This window comes from Dama dama, chromosome X, assembly GCF_033118175.1.
Source record: "Dama dama isolate Ldn47 chromosome X, ASM3311817v1, whole genome shotgun sequence".
Lineage (NCBI taxonomy): Eukaryota > Metazoa > Chordata > Mammalia > Artiodactyla > Cervidae > Dama > Dama dama.
The window spans coordinates 85,749,499-85,762,972 of record NC_083714.1 but is presented as its reverse complement, the minus strand read 5'-3'; the positions used below and the strand labels follow the sequence as shown (position 1 = coordinate 85,762,972).

The window sequence follows — 13,474 nt, the reverse complement described above, 5'->3', positions numbered from 1 at the left end:
AGAAATAAAAAGCTTTCCAGACAAGCAAAAGTTAAGAGAATTCAGCACCACCAAACCAGTCTTCCAACAAATGCTAAAGGAACTACTCTAGGCAGGACATGCAAGAGAAGGAAAAAACCTACACTAAATAAACCCAAAACATTTAAGAAAATGGTAATAGGATCAAATGTATCAATAATTACCTTAGATGTAAGTAGATTGAATGCACCAACCAAAAGACATAGACTGGCTGGGCAGATGAAAATATGTGCATGTATGTGTGTCCACTTACCACATCACTCTATTTAACCTTCCAAATTGCATACAATAATTTTATATTGTTAGGTTAATCATGTTTCTATTATGGCTTGCAATTATAATTATCGTTTTTTTTCTTGTCTAGCTATGGTTTGTGATAACTAACAAACATCTTTTATTGTTGTGATTATGTAACTATTATTCATTTAATACCACTGTGTTATGATTGGTCAACAGAAAATAATAGACTTGTATATCACCAAAACTCCCATTTAATAGAAAAACCTGTAATCACTTTTTAACATTCTGATGCATACCAGCATTATCTTGGAATTTTTGAAAAATGCAAATGCCCAAGTATTGCATCTTTTCTCCAAAGCTCCAGATGTGTTTCTAATGAGCAGCCATGTTTAAGAATGATTGGACTATATAATGATCTTTTATTTAGTTTGTTTCACTTTTTCTATTTCATATTTAATGCTCCCATTTCATTTAGTTTGTTTTCCAATTTCTCTCTTTTTTCAGATGTTCTGTATCGAGCCTTTATAAAGCTTAGTAGAAAAACATAGTACATATATATGTATAATGTACAACATTGCAGCATGCCAGGCCTCCCTGTCCATCACAAACTCCTGGAGTTTACTCAAACTCATGTCCATCGAGTTGGTGATGCCATCCAGCCATCTCATCCTCTGTCATCCCCTTCTGCTCCTGCCCCCAATCCCTCCCAGCATCAGGGTCTTTTCCAATGAGTCAACTCTTCGCATGAGGTGGCCAAAGTATTGGAGTTTGCTTCAGAATCAGTCCTTCCAATGAACACCCAGGACTGATCTCCTTGAGGATGGACTGTTTGGATCTCCTTGCAGTCCAAGGGACTCTCAAGCGTCTTCTCCAACACCACAGTTCAAAAGCATCAATTGTTCGGTGCTCAGCTTTCTTCACAGTCCAACTCTCACATCCATATGGAAAAACCAAAGCCTTGACTAGACGGACCTTTGTTGGCAAAGTAATGTCTCTGCTTTTTAATATGCTCTCGAGGTTGGTCATAACTTTCCTTCCAAGGAGTAAGCATCTTTTAATTTCATGGCTGCAATCACCATCTGCAGTGATTTTGGAGCCCAGAAAAATAAAGTCTGTCACTCTTTCTACTGTTTCCCCATCTACTTGCCATGAAGTGATGGGACAAGATGCCATGATCTTAGCTTTCTGAATGTTAAGCTTTAAGCCAACTTTTTCACTCTCCTCTTTCACTTTCATCAAGAGGCTTTTTAGTTCCTCTTCACTTTCTGCCATAAGGGTGGTGTCATCTGCATATCTGAGGTTATTGATATTTATCCCAGCAATCTTAATTCCAGCTTGTGCTTCTTCCAGCTCAGCATTTCTCATGATGTACTCTGCATATAAGTGAAATAAGCAGGGTGCCAATATACAGCCTTGATGTACTCCTTTTCCTATTTGGATCCAGTCTGTTGTTCCATATCCAGTTCTAACTGTTTTTTCCTGACCTGCATATAGGTTTCTCAAGAGGCAGGTCAGGTGGTCTGGTATTCCCATCTCTTTCAGAATTTTCTGAAGTTTATTGTGATCCACACAGTCAAAGGCTTTGGCACAGTCAATAAAGCAGAAATAGATGTTTTTCTGGAACTCTCTTGCTTTATTGATGATCCAGTGGATGTTGGCAATTTGATCTCTGGTTCCTCTGCCTTTTCTAAAACCAGCTTGAACATCTGGAAGTTCACAGTTCACATATTGCTGAAGCCTGGCTTGGAGAAATTTTAGCATCACGTTACTAGTTTGTGAGATGAGTGCAATTGTGCGGTAGTTTGAGCGTTCTTTTGGATTAACTTTCTTTGGGATTGGAATGAAAACTGACCTTTTCCAGTCCTGTGTCCACTGCTGAGTCTTCCAAATTTGCCAGCATATTGAGTGCAGCACTTTCACAGCATCATCTTTCAGGATTTGAAATAGCTCAACTGGAATTCTATCACCTCCACTAGCTTTGTTCGTAGTGATGCTTTCTAAGGCCCACTTGACTTCACATTCCAGGATGTCTGGCTCTGGGTGAGTGATCACACCATCGTGATTATCTGGGTCGTGAAGATCTTTTTTGTACAGTTCTTCTGTGTATTCTTGCCACCTCTTAATATCTTGTGCTTCTGTTAGGTCCCTACCATTTCTGTCCTTTATCGAACCCATCTTTGCATGAAATGTTCCCTTGGTATCTCTAATTTTCTTGATGATATCTCTAGTCTTTCCCATTCTATTGTTTTCCTCTATTTCTTTGCATTGATTGCTGAGGAAGGCTTTCTTATCTCTCCTGGCTATTCTTTGGAACTCTGCCTTCAAATGGGAATATCTTTCCTTTTCTCCTTTGCTTTTCGCTTCTCTTCTTGTCACAACTATTTGTAAGGCCTCCTCAGACAACCATTTTCCCTTTTTGCATTCCTTTTCCATGCGGGTTGTCTTGATCCTTGTCTCCTGTACAATGTCACCAACCTCTGTCCATAGTTCATCAGGCACTCTGTTTATTAGATCTAGTCCCTTAAATCTATTTTTCACTTCCACTGTATAGTCATAAGGGATTTGATTTAGGTCATGCCTGAATGGTCTAGTGGTTTTCCCTACTTTCTTCAATTTCAGTCTGAATTTGGCAATAAGGAGTTTATGATCTGAGCCACAGTCAGCTCCAGATCTTGTTTTTGCTGACTGTATAGCACTTCTCCATCTTTAGCTGCAAAGAATATAATCAATCTGATTTCGGTGTTGACCATCTGGTGATTTCCATGTGTAGAGTGTTCTCTTGTGTTGTTGGAAGAGGGTGTTTGCTATGACCAGTGCATTCTCTTAGCAAAACTCTATTAACCTTTTCCCTGCTTCATTCTGGACTCCAAGGCCAAATTTGCCTGTTACTCCAGGTGTTTCTTGACTTCCTACTTTTGCCTTCCAGTCCCCTATAATGAAAAGGACATCTTTTTTGGCTGTTAGTTCTAAAAAGTCTTGCAGGTCTTCATAGAACCGTTCAACTTCAGCTTCTTCAGCATTACTGGTTGGGGCATAGGCTTGGATTACCGTGATATTGAATGGTTTACCTTGGAAATGAACAGAGATCATTCTGTCATTTTTGAGATTGCATCCAAGTACTGCATTTTGGACTCTTTTGTTGACCATGATTTGATGGCTACTCCATTTCTTCTAAGGGATTCCTGCCCACAGTAGTAGATATAATGGTCATCTGAGTTAAATTATCCTTCTACTTCTCTGTATATTCATTCTATTAATTTTTGAGAGCTTGGTATTGAACTCCAACTAAAAATCTTAACTTATCTACTAAAAAATTATATATTTTATATTATGTTGCATATAACATAATTTTATATTATATTCCACATATGGTTCCACATATGTGTATAATATATGTGGAACTATATGTATCATACATATATATGGAACTATATGTAGCTTTGTTCTGTATTTTCCAAGTCTCATGTAAATGTGTCACCATATTTTCATAATTTAAAAAAGAAAAAAGAAATCTATCAGCCCTTGAAAAACTATTGCCTTAATGAGCCATTTATTTATAACATCGTTATTTAATAGGGTTAATTAGCTCTTGTGTATCCTATAATATGGAAGAAAGAGAGCAGGTCCTGTTCTCAAGTAACCATTTTCTGGGTCAGTATAATATAGAAAATATCTTTTAGAGTCATACAGGCTTAGTTTCAAATCCTGTTTCACCACTTGGAGCTGTGTAGTCTTAAACAAGTAAACCTCTTTCATCTTTAGTTTCCTAAACAGTAAAATGAGGACAATAGTAGTTTCTACTCTTATAGGGTATACTCAAGATATAACTGATGGAGTAATGAATGAATACATTGAATGTAAATCATTTAAAAATATGCGTGGAACATAGCAGATGCCTGGCTCTTTGCTCCAAGATTAAGGTCCCATGATTAGTAAATATTCACTAAATATTCACTGAAAATGGTAGTCTGAAGGTTAAAAGACTATCTCTGTATGCAAATATGTTACTTCCAACTAGAAAGAAAACTGGGTAGCAAGGTGAATTACCTGAGATTCATCATTCCTCCATTCATTCATTCATTCATTCAATTAATCAAGAAATAACTGTAAGCATCCATCTCATGCCAGGCCCTGTGCTACATTCTAGGGACATGGTAGAGAGTTAAAATTGACACGAACTTGATCTTATGGCACTGACAATCTACCGGAAGACACAAACAGCTAATATATTATTATAATATATAATTATAATTATTATGAAAGTGAAAGTTAATCAGTCGTGTCCCACTCTTTGCGACGCCATGGACTATACAGTCCATGGAATTCTCCAAGCCAGAATACTGGAGTGGGTAGCCGGTCCCTTATTCAGGTGATATCTTCCCAACCCAGGGATCCAACCCAGATCTCCTGCTTGGCAGGCAGATTCTTTACCACTGGGCCACCTGGGAAGCCCCTATAATTATTATAGTAAAGAATAATAACAGCATATTAGTAAGCAAGTCTTGGGTGACACGGGAGTGCAAAGAAGCAACTAACCCATTCTGAGTAGGGACGCAGGCAAGGGGAAGTTCCTAGAGGACACAAAGTTGAAGTTAGAGCTTGAAGAACATGAGTTTACCAAGCAGGAGCTTAGCAAGTGAAGAGAATTGGGGGAACAGAGTGTGGAAAACAGAGGGAATAGCATGTACACAGACGAGAGCCAGAATTTTCAAAAACCTGAAAAATTTCAAACTTATTGGCGGAAAGAATGCAAAAGAGTGAGAAGAGCTAGAGATTGTGAATCTCTACCATTCACAGCTAAGTAGCCCAGGTTCAAGATGCTGCTTTTTTTTAAAGTGGAGGATAATTGCTTTACAATATTGTTTTGGTTTCTGCCATACAATAATGCAAATCAGCCATAACTATCGATATATCCAATGGCCTTCCCTGGTGGCTCAGTTGTCTGGTAAAGAATCTGCCTTCAAAGCAGAAAATCCAGGTTCGATCCGTGGATTGGGAAGATCCCCTGGAGAAGGGAATGGCAACTCACTCCAGTATTCTTGCCTGGAGAATTCTGTGGACAGAGGAGCCTAGTGGGCTACAGTCCATGGGGTCACAAAGAGTCAGACACAACTGAGCCACTAACACTTTCACTTTCAGGGGCTTCCCTGGTGGCTCAGACAGTAATGAATCTGCCTGCAATGCAGGAGATTCAGGCTCGATCCCTGGATTAAGAAGATCTCCTGGAGAAGGAAATGGCAACCCACTCCAGTATTCTTGCCTGGAGAATTCCATAGACAGAGGAGCCTGATGGGCTATAGTCCATGGGGTTACAAAGAGTTGGACATGACTGAGCGACTAACACTTTCACTTTCTTTTAACCCAGTGTCCACTCCAACACCATTTACAATAACCAGGACTTAGAAGCAACCTAGATGTCCATTGGCAGATGAAGAGGTAAAAAAAATTGTGGTTCATATATACAACTGTGTAGTGAAAGTGTTAGTCACTCAGTCGCATCTGACTCTTTATGACCCCATGGACTGTAGCTCACCAGGTTCCTTTGTCCACAGAACTCTCCAGGCCAGAATATTGGATTGGGTTACCATTTTCTTCTCCAGGGGATCTTCCCAACCCAGGGATTGAACCCAGGTCTCCTGCACTGTGGGCAGATTTTTTACTGTCTGAGCCAACAGGGAAGCCTTAAAAATTATGGAACAGTTCATGAATTTGTGTGGCACCCTTACACAGGGACCATGCTAATCTTCTCTGTATCATTCCAATTTTAGTATATGTGTTGCCAAATTATACAAGAGGTTGCTTTTTATCCTAAGAGTAATTGCAAAAAGTTTTAAACAAGAGAGTGCACAATCAGCTTAACATGTTCAAAAAGACCACTCTGATTACTATGTGGAAGATAGACTGAAGGATTTGGGCCACAGCGGTGACAATCATGATGGATAAAAGCAGATTGATTGAGAATGAGGTATGGAAGAAAATCACTCAGATTTGGCAGTTGACTGGAAATAGAAAGAAAGTACTCAAGGATGCTGCTGGATTTTTTTCCATTCTCAGTCTGGCACTATCACTTAATAACTAGAGGCCCTTGGCCATCACTTCATTGATAAGCCACAGTTTCTTTGTGGGTCAGACGGATATAATAACTGCTAGTGTACTTGCCTCGGCCATATTAGGGAGACTCAAATGAAACAATGGCTGTGAATGCTTTTTTCTAGGGTACAAAGAGCTATGAAACAGGAGGACTGAGGATAACTCATGGGTTTAGACCCACTGCAAGCACAAATGAGTGATCAACAGGTGATAAGATGCCTAGTCCAATAATATTTTTTCAGGTTTCTTTTTTTCCTTCTTTTTTAAAATGCTCCATGTAAGGGCTCTTGTATAGAAAAAACATCTTACTTTACTCTCAGGATATGAACCCTGAGGTCTCATAGCAGTACTGGGCTGCTTGCCCCTAAACCATCTGTACTGTTCTCCAGGCCTTCTCATAAGCAATACAAGGTTGTTCATATGGCTAGTGACTACCATACTGGATAGCACTTATGTAGATCTCAGGAGGCCAGTAATTCAGAGATAAGAGCACCAGAGCACAGGTAGACCCAAAGCAAGCCCTGATGCTAGGGCAGGAGCTGTTTGTTCTCTACTCTTTGGCACCCACTCTCAGGTATATGCAACCAAAATACTCTGATCCAAAGGAAATAATAGACTTGAAAGACATCAAAGCTAAGCCTAGGTTCTGACAATCCAGGTTGCCAATGAAGGCAATTTCTAGAGTAGCATTAGCGCAAGTCCATGGCATAATGGTAAGAGGCAATAAAGTTTGTCTTTGTCACTCTCTTCCTTTTTGGGAAACATTGAAGGCAAAGGAGAAGGGAGTGGCAGAGGATGAGATGGTTAGATAGGGTCACCGACTCAATGGACATGAATTTGAGCAAACCCCACGAGATAGTGAAGGACAGAGAAACCTGGTGTGCTGCAGTCCATGGGGTCGCAAAGAGTCAGACATGACTTAGTTACTAAATAACAAGTCTCTACCTTCCTAGCATCCTGTGTGTTACCCCTGATCCCAACATTTTGTTTCCCATTATCATAGGACTTTGTTTCCAACTGACTGTCAACATCTCCTTGATAAGATTTTAGGGTATCCCCACTTTCATATTGGGTTATGCCACTGCTTATAACACCGTTCTTCCCTTTGCCTTATGACTGTCTAAATCCTTGGAGATGTTTCCATAACCTTCCATTCTACCAACACCATGGGAGAGCGGGAAAGGAAAGAAGAGCAACTAGTTTAGTTCCACGGGTCTGGAGAAGGTATGAACAAATTCCTAGCATTCCTTCATCTCCCCTAGCACATTCATCTCTTGTTCGTTTTCCATATATTTAGAATTTGTATTGGTAGCTCTGCTTTAAATGGAAGAAGCTAAAACACAAAGAGGTGATGACTGATTGCATAAAGTCACAATGCAAGTTGATGGCAAACCCAAGAACTAACCCAGGTCTGTTGCCCCCAAGCCAACTAGAGTTTCTATCCAAGGGAATCTGCCTCTCCATCAGAAAATGACTTCTTCCTGTTGGAAGCCAGTGACTTAAAGAAATGCAGCAAGCTGCAAGTAGAGATCCACCCCCATAGGAGGCTGTTCCATGAACCTCTCTACCTCACCCCCAACCCCAAGCACAGCAACCAAATTTCAGGCCTGAAAAATGCATGCACTATCCAGGCTGGGGGCAGAGGTATACAGAATTTGGCTCCCTCTTCTTCTTCCCCTCCAGATCCCTGGAGTTTGAACCTTGGAAAAGCCACACTTTACAGGGAGGGTGCCGCCCCAGGACAGCTGCAAGCAGGTTATTCCAGAGAATGTTGAGATGGCAGGAATATTTTCCAGTTGAAATCTACCCATTTCTCTTTGCATCTGAGTCTTGGGAACATTCATGATGAAAATCTAGACAGCATGACATTGTATGAACTCTGAAAGCCAGGCTGATACTACTCTGGTTGGTGTTGCCTTTGGCTCACACTTAGGGCCAAGTCAGACTCCCAGAAAGATCGGGACAAAGCAACTTCAGCCAAAGACCCTGTGCCATCCATATTTTAAAAGCTGTCTACATTTAGTGGTGACCAGGTCTCTCAGTCAGTGATTGGCTTTTTGTACTGTGCAAGGAAGATCTGGGGCTGTGAGCCTCACCACTTACAGTAGGCCAGAGGAGAGGAGTCCCTTGGCCATACCTTTGTTGCAGCAACCCATGGTGAGGAGAGAAAATGGCAGAAAGGAAACATGGCAGGCTGAAGGCAAATGTAATACACTCTAACCCGGAGTACTATTGGCATCAGAGGTGGATACAGGGCTATGAGCAGGCAGAGCCATAGATTTTCCCACCAAGATCGTTCAGTATTCTCAAAGGAGGGATTATGGTATTGAGGGAAGGGCTCACAACTGGAAATGAGAAATTCGTTTTCCTGACTTTCTGTTTCCTTCTATACCACAGCTTGGGCCCTGATCGATCTCTTTAGGGTTTTCTACTAAAAAAATGCTCATAAAAATGATCACCACATGCATGAGACAAGTGCTCCAGCCTAGTGCACTGGGAGGACCTGGGGGAATCGGGTGGAGAGGGAGGTGGGAGCGGGGATCGGGATGGGGAATACGTGTAAATCCATGGCTGATTCATATCAATGTATGACAAAACCCACTGAAATGTTGTGAAGTGATTGGCCTCCAACTAATTAAAAAATAAAAAACAAAACAAAACAAAACAAAAATGATCACCACAAACCCAACAGCACAAGTGGAAGCACAGAGTATTGCCTGGAATGCAGAATAAATGAGCTGTGCTACTTACTGGCTGCATGACAAGTTACTTCCCCTACTCGGGTCTTCAGTTTCATCCCATTAAATTATAAGTAGAATAAGCCCAGCCCACATCACAAGGCTTTATGAGAACCAAATGAGATAATGGGTATGAGTGAGCTTTGAAAGCTGTAAATTGTGAAACTTAGAGCTAGGATCTCTGAAGCTGACTGGGTGATGCAACTAGCACGGTAATATGTGTAAGTAACTTCTCTGGGCTTACATCATTGGGAGAGAAATGAAAGAAAGCCTGAAGTATCCCCTAAATTCCAGAACCCTGGCTTATAATACATAGAAATCTGAGTGTGAAATGAAACCAGAGTGCAGAGAACAGCACTGAGCTTTAGTAAGGGCTGCTGAGAGTGCAATTTAGGGAGGAGGTCTCCACAGCTTTATGTTCCAAGACCAGGAAAGCTCAAGCTCCCAAATATTCCCATTACTAATGGCTGAAATACCAGAAGAAAATCCATGTTTTGCAGCACATTGTTTCTTCTGTTAAAAATAAAAATGCACTGATGGGTTGGGAAGGACAGTGGGTCTGTGGCATTTCCAGCCTACTTTGGGGGCTACAAGTTACATTGCTCCCTTCAAGTACTCTCCCACTGCAATCCAGCAGGCACTGTTATACTACATCATTTGAGTAACATCCCTAAATTGTAAGTTATGCCACACCACAGATCCAGAACCTTTACCAATATCCCTTTAGCTATGGGAGAAAATTTAAGAAGCCTCAGCCTGGCATTCCAGGTTCTCCATAGCACTTCCCTAGCTCCTTCCAACTGTACCTCAAACATATGCCTTCTAAAATCTGGATTTTGGAAAAACTGCTCCATTCCAGAAATTTCAGACCAAACACAGATTACAAGAGCAAAACACTGGACTAGAAATTAGGAGAAATGGCTTCCAGTCCCATTAAAGTTCTGAGTGACATTGTGTGAGTCATTTATTCAACCAGAATGTCTGAAGTTTTGAATCACTTGGAAAGTGTGTGAAAATCAATTTGTTGGAAATTTAACATATAAATGTTTGTGAATGACTTAATTTTTATATTCTAGAATAGAGTTTAAGTCCTCCATATAATGTTACCCATATTCACTTTTGTTTTCAATATGTTTTCCAGAATGGTAAGGAAATGCCTGGTGTTACATCCAGCATCTAGGGAATCACCTTGAATCCTGAATAAATATAAGGATCCTTCTAGTTTTAATGCTATAAGAAGCTGAGGTCACATGCTTTTTTTTTTATCCTTTGGTGTACCTCACCTTCATGTTCATCACTTATAAAGTCCTCCCACCTTTGTGGAAAGTGTTTAAATCTTCCCCATTCTTTAAGACCTCACTACTCCTAATACTAGTTCTCTCCAATGCCACAGCTCCCCAGATTGCAGTGAATTTCTCCCCCAGCTACACACACACACGATCTCTAATAGTGGTTGTGCCTATTCTCTGGCTCTTCAAAGTAGTTGTCTTGTGACTTCATCTCTGTCAACCATCTGAAACAGTTTGCCTTGTCTAATTTACCTACTCACACAGTGTATAAGCTCCTTAGGGCACCTCTGTCTTACAGGACTTGAGAGACACTCCATAGGGGATGAGGTGTGGGGTAATAGGGTTCTGGCTTAGGGAATAAACTTGGCTGCTGAACTATAAAGTCAACAGGAACATCATCCTTATCATCATCACTATCATCATCCCAGAAAGGTATAGGGCACAGTTTATAATGTATTTTTACTTCCATTGTCTTACACAATTAGATAATCTAAGCTGGAATGTCCTTAGATGATTTCAATCCAGTGGTTCTTGCCTGGAGGGATGGTGCTTGTTAAAACACACATTTCTTGGCCCCACCCAGAGAGTGTCTGATTTTCTGGTCTGGGATGGAGCCTGAGAATTGGCATTTCTAACAAGTTCCCAGGTGATACAGCTGCTGCTCATCCAGGGATCACAGTTCAAGAATCACTGACTTGGTCCAATCCCACCACTTCACAAATGAGGAAAATGAGGCCCTGGGAAAGAAAGAGACTTGTCCAAGGTTACCTCACAGGTCAGTGACCAAGCTGTGGCTCCTGATTCCTAAGCCAGAATTCTTTCTTCATCAGCACAGCTAAACCACCTTCCCTCTTTTATCCTTCCCAAGAGTGCAGTGAAGATAAAATTAAATACTGTTTGAAAAAGCCCTTTGGGTTCTGCAAAGCTAAGATGCTCATAACCAGGTGGCAGTGTTATTGCTCTACAGAGGCATCTGATCTCAATTATAGGCCTCTCCTCCTCTCAGCCTGGACTTTGATATTTGGATGATCCCCTTTGCCCCACATCCTCCCAGCTGTGTCTGCAACAAATAGCCAAACTTCTTGGCCCCAAGCCAGCTTTGGCCACTATTACTAGCTCTGCCTTCCCCGAGGCTGTGTGCACATGGAAGGGCCCAGCTCAGCCAAGGGGATTGTGGGGGAGGGGAGCTGGTTTGTTTCAAGTAGGGTCCCAGATGGGCCTGAGGTTCAGGTTCCACCTGTGACCTACACCTTCCACCACCCTCCCCAGGTCAAACCAAGAACAGTCTGAAAATTGCAAAATATATATATATACCTATATATATATATATATATATATAGGTCCTATCAGGGATGGAGGATAGTCTACAGTCTTACCATTGTACATCTGGTCACTGGGGTTCAGTGCTGCAGTCACACCATAGATTATCCAGGAGTTGTCAACCTGTGGCCCTCATGCTAGATTTAGTCCATGGCTTGTTTTTGTAGTGTCTATGAGCTAAGAATGGCTTTTATATTTTAAATGGATTTGAAGAAGAAAGAAAAGGAGAAGAGGGAGGAGAAGGAGGAAGGGGAGGTGAAATAGGAGATGGAAGGGAGAGGGAGGAAAACAAAGGAGAAGGTAGAAGAGAAGACAGACTGTAGTGGTTCACAAAGCCTAAAATACTATCTGACCCTTTACAGAAAAAGTTCGCTAACCTCTGAACTTTATACTAATGACAGGGATACCCTCAAACTACAGAATGTCAGAATTGAAAGGGCTTTGAGAACTCAGTCGAATATCAAACTACACTCCTTTGTGTTCTGGGGTTCTAGAAGTGGCTCAAGAGATTCCTCTGAGGTGAACCTGAACCTTGACCCCCACTCGACCTACTTTTCAATGAGAGAAGTTATGTCAATTTCATTTGAAAAATGTTTCTCTGTTTTTTAAAATATTAAAAATCATTGGCAGAAAACAAAACCTTCATTTTATAGATGTGAAAACAGGACCGGAGAAGAATCATATTCAAGATCACATAATGACTTAGAGCCAGAGCTAGAAGAAAAATTTCAGGTGTGTAGACACTCTAGGTCAGTGATCTTTACAGATCATGCGTGCTCCATCACTTCCATTGTGTCTGACTTTTGGTGACCCCATGGTCGCCCTGAGGAGCCCTCCAGGCTACTTGAGTGGATTGCCATGCCCTCCTCCAGGGGATCTTCCTGAACCAGGGATTGAACCTGCATCTCTTGTATTGGCAGGTGGGTTCTTTACCACTAGCGCCACCTGGGAAGCCCCTTTACACATCAACATCTCACAGATGAGAGAGAACATAACAGACTTCCCTGGTGGTCCAGTGGTTAAGGATATGCCTGCCAATGCAAAGGTCATAGATTTGATTCCTGGTCTGGGAAGATTCCACATGCCGTGGGGCAACTAAACCCACGCACCACAACACAGACCACATTTTACAGCCCAGGAGCCACAGCTACTAAGCCCATGTGTTGCAACTACTGAAGAGCATACATTGCAACTACTGAGCCCAAGCATCCTAGAGCCCTTGCTCCACTGCAAAAGAAGCCATCACCACAAGAAACCCCTGGACCGCAACTAGAGAGCATCCCCTGCTCACCACAACTAAAGGAAGCCTGTGCACAGCAATGAAGACCTAGGGCAGCCAAAAATAAATAAATATGGAAGACATAATAATTACAATGACAGTCATCATTTGCATAGAATTTGTCATTTTACACAGTTCCTTCACATAAGTCACCTCAACAGATAGCACATGTTGACAGTCCTTTGCCAATTTCATTACTAGAAATGATAAACCATTCTAAAACATCAGATCATTGCATTTAACCCTCTCACTGTGCAGGTGAGACAACTGAGATCCAGAACATGTGGATTACTTACCCAAGGTATACATTAAACCAGTGGCCTTACTCTTTCTATGGCACCACACTTAGAAATCAAATATTACCAATCTGGGGAAAATAAAAACTACTTCCTCCAAGAGGATTAGCTTCCACTGCTTCCCAGTTCCTTGATAAACAATGGGCTGAGAACTTTCATGGAACTCTCTACATTTCTCTCCCTAATTTATCTCATCAGTTCTGA

At 41.3% G+C, this 13,474-nt stretch overlaps 1 non-coding gene and 1 pseudogene across 1 annotated transcript; both read right to left on the bottom strand.

The window, feature by feature from the left end:
- LOC133052745 (UDP-glucose 6-dehydrogenase-like) overlaps positions 1-10,844 on the bottom strand; it is a 122,549-nt pseudogene extending 111,705 nt beyond the window's left edge.
- On the bottom strand, positions 5,944-6,048 carry LOC133053256 (U6 spliceosomal RNA). Its single transcript, XR_009692188.1, has one exon. It is a non-coding gene; the product is annotated as a U6 spliceosomal RNA (small nuclear RNA).
- Positions 10,845-13,474: the final 2,630 nt, after the last annotated feature.